The sequence below is a fragment of the Melanotaenia boesemani genome, chromosome 13 (assembly GCF_017639745.1).
Source record: "Melanotaenia boesemani isolate fMelBoe1 chromosome 13, fMelBoe1.pri, whole genome shotgun sequence".
In the NCBI taxonomy this organism is placed as follows: Eukaryota; Metazoa; Chordata; class Actinopteri; order Atheriniformes; family Melanotaeniidae; genus Melanotaenia; species Melanotaenia boesemani.
The window spans coordinates 16,831,863-16,835,987 of NC_055694.1; positions in this window are offsets into that span (position 1 = coordinate 16,831,863).

Consider the following 4,125-nt stretch of genomic DNA (forward strand, 5'->3'; position numbering starts at 1 on the left):
CCTAACCCATTTGGAATCCAAAGAGCATTGCACTGGTCCATTGAAGACAGAACCAAAAGGCAAAGTTTTTGACTTACTTGCCTATATTCCAACCTGCACCTGTGGTCACAAGATGTGGGTAGTGACCAACAGAATGATATAGTAAATACAAGCTTCTTTCTGAAACTCATTTCAGCTCAGCCTAAAAGTTTGGTGAGGAAGTCAAACATTCATAAGGGGCTTGAGGTTCAGCTGCTGGTCCTCATGTTGAAATGAGTCAGCTGAAGTGGTTCAGGCATCTGATTAGGAAGCACCCTGATCACCTCCCCTTGGAAGTTTTCCAGGTATGTCCTGCTGAGAGGAGACCTCGGGGCAGACCCAGGACACACCAAAAGGATAGTTTCTCTGCTGGCACGGGAACTACTTGGGCTTTTGTAGAAGGATCTGGAGCATGTTGCTGGGAAAGAGATGTCTGGTACTCCCTCCAGAACCTGTTGCTTCCTCAACCCAACCTCACACAAATGGAAGAAATTGGATAAATGAATGAATGGATGGTATTATATTGAATGAACAGTTTCATAGCCTCCTAGGCCAGTTTTCAGTGTCTTTGAAACTTTTTTTGTACATAAGTGCTGCAGTGTGTATTTGAGATTATGGTCCTGATCCAACTGGAATAGAAACAACCAAAACTGAGAAAGTTGTGGTTGCTGTAGATGCTTTCATAATGTTATTTTATTTATAAATTGCTTGTATTAATCCTTTTTGATAGAATTAGTCTGTACTTTAGGGTTTACAGTTTCAAAGTGGTCTCTCTACCTTCTCTTTAAAAATGTACATAAAATCTGACACCCCACACAATGCAGTAAAAGAATATGATTGAAGAATATGATAACAAGCATTCATCACAAGTTCAAATCTATATATATATATGAACTTTACATCAACTCAGTATTTCCAAAATAGTAATGACAAACAACTGTTGGCTTCTGATGGTTGTAGTCCAATATAAGGTGCAGTTACCCTGTCTGCTATCTGTCTGACCAGTTGGGAATATTTTTCAAAAGACTTCTGGAATCTTTTAATCTATCTCAGTTTGTGGATAAACCCTCACACCAACTTGGGCAGACTCTGGACATACTTATTTCTTTTGGGCTGTGAATATCGGATAAGGCTTACTGTCACATCTTAACCATCATGTTAGCATCTGTGGCTCAGCAATCAAGTGGTTCCAATCATATTTGTCTGGCAGGAGTTTTTTGGTAATGATTTGGGACCTGTCTTCATAGTGCTTCTCTCTTCTGTGGTTTCCCACAGGGCTCTATTTTATCCTGTTTTATTTTCATGGTATATGCTGCCACTCAGATCCATTATAGTTAAACACAACATTTCCTTTCACTGCTATGCTGACGATGTGCAGAATTATATTATGCTAAAGTCTAACTGAAAAGATTCAATAAGTCTGTTAATTGCATTGAAAATTTCCTACATATACGTGGATGCATTACTAATAGCAAGTACAATATATCCCAGTCCTCTACTCTGCAGGATGCAGCACAGTTGTCTGCAGGAATGTTCTCACAAAACTTAATTTATTTCAGTAATTCAACTTAAAAGAGGGAAACTAATATATTATATAGACTCATTATATGCAAACTGAGATTTTTAAAGCATTTATTCATTATAATTTTGATGATTATGGTTTACAGCTTATGAAAACGTAAAAATAAAATTCTCAGAAAACTGGAATATTACATGAAATAATACAAAAAGATATTGACCATCTGAAGAATGTAGTCATGCATATGAATGCAGTACTTGCACTGAGTGACTTTTGCATGAATTACTGCCTCAATACGGTGTGACATGGATGTTACCAGCCTGTGGCTCTGCTGGGGTGCAATGGAAGACCAGGATGCTTCAACAGCGGCCTTCAACTCTTCTGCTTTGCTCGGTCTCATGTGTCTCATCTTTCTCTTGGCAATGCCCCACAGATTTTCTATGGGGTTCAGGTCAGGAGGGTTTGCTGGCCAATCAAGCACAGTAATCTCTTAGTCATTGAACCATGTTCTGGTTCTCTTGGCAGTGTGGGCAGGTGCCAAGTTCTGCTGGAAAATAAAGTCTTTTCTACTAAAGGAAGCATGAAGTGCGGTAAAATCTCCTGGTAGACGCTGTGTTTACTTTGAACTTAATAAAGCCCAGTGGACAAACACCGGCAGATGGCATGGCTCCACAAATCAATGCAAAATAAGTAAACTTCATGCTGCACTTTAAGTGTCTTGGATTGTTGCTTCTTCATTCTTCCTCCAGACTCTGGGACTTTGATTTCCAAATGAGATGCAAAATTTGCTCATCAGAAAAGAACATTTTAGACCACTGCTCAACAGACCAGTTCAGTTTTTCTTTAGCCCAGGTAAGATACTTCTGACGTTGCATTTTGTTCAGGAGCTGCATGACAAGAGGAACACAGCATGTGAAGCTCATGTCCAGGATCCATCTGTGTGTGGTAGCTCTCAAAGCAATAACTCCAGCCTCAGTCCACTCCTTGTGAAGCTCCCCATGTTTTTCAATGGTCTTTTCCTGACGATCCTCTCCAGGCTGAAGTCATCTCTGCTGGTTGCTCACCTTTTTCTTCCACATTTCCCCTCTTCCACTCAACTTTTCACTGATAAACTTTGATGCAGCACTTTGAGAGCATCCAGCTTCTTTTGCGGTTACCTGTTGAGGCTCTCCCTCCTTGTGGAGGGTGTCAGTGATGGTTTTCTGCACAACTGTCAGGTCAGCAACCTTCTCCATGATTGGGAATTCTATTGAAATACACTGAGAGACCATTTAAATGCCCAGGAGTCCTTTGCATTTGTTTTGGATTAATTAGCTGATAAGAGTGTGGGACTTAGAGGCTACAACACTGAACCTTTTCACACTATTCAAATTTTCTGAGATTTTGATTTTTGGGTTTTCATAAGCTGTAAGCCATAATCATCACAATTATGACAAATAAATGCTTGAAATATTTCAGTTTGCATATAATGAGTCTATATATTAGTTTACCTTTTCAAGTTGAATCGCTGAAATCAATACCGTTCTGTGTGATATTCTCATTTTTTTAGTTTCTCCTTTATTTATGCTTGCACTTCATCATGTCAAAGTGGGTTTATTTATTCTCTATTGTTTCTAAGCACCAAGTTCTTCTGTTATTACTTCTTCAGACCAAGGGCAATAACATGACTTCATTCTAAAACATGGATGTATCTTTGACTTTGACATTGGCAGCATATAAGCTACCTGACAGAAGCGGTCAATCGACCCTGTAAATAGAGGACGTTTACAGGATGTGATGGAGGTGGGAGTGAGAGGTGGGGGGCAAAGTGCTGGATCAGTGAAAACCGAGATGACCTGTTTCCAACCCCTCCTGCCCGGACAGGCAGCAACCACAGAAGGTCTAAAAACAGCATCATTATCAAAGATTCATGTAGCCTGTTTGCACAACAAAAGAAAAATGGTCCATCATATTCAATAAATTGACTTGTATATGCATGTGAAATAAGGTAGAGCAAATATTTGATTTTCACCTATATGTAGCCTAATGAAATGTCAGCCGGATGTAGCCCTAAAATAACTTCTCATCCAATTTTACTCATTTCTTGCAAGCAACAAATTCTGCCGAACATCGAGCCTAAAGGGTCATATTATCTTTGTACACATTTTGAGAAGCTTAATATATATTTTTACACATTGAAAGAGAAGAAAGAAAAGAGGATGTCATTTTGAATTTGACTTTGGGCGCAGATTTTAAAGGGCTGACACCAAACTCCCAAATGATCATCATATCACATTCAAAAATAGAAATCAGACAAGAGATGGGACTGGGCTATGAGAAAAGTGTAGGTCTTGCATAATTTATTACTTAAGCTGTAATCTATCCCCCATGTGTCGGTGCGTAAATGGCTTTGTGTACAGACATTGATCATGCCACGAATCAAAAAGTACAGATGTGACCGCGCAGATGCTGCCGGAGCTTCACATCAACGTGAAGCGTTGAGTAGCAGCCAAGCCGTATCTGGAGGAAATGTTTGGACGAGGCGCGGTGCTTTGCTATTAGTTGGTGCCTTTTTGATGTCGGAAATCGCGCCTTTTTCTTCTTTATTT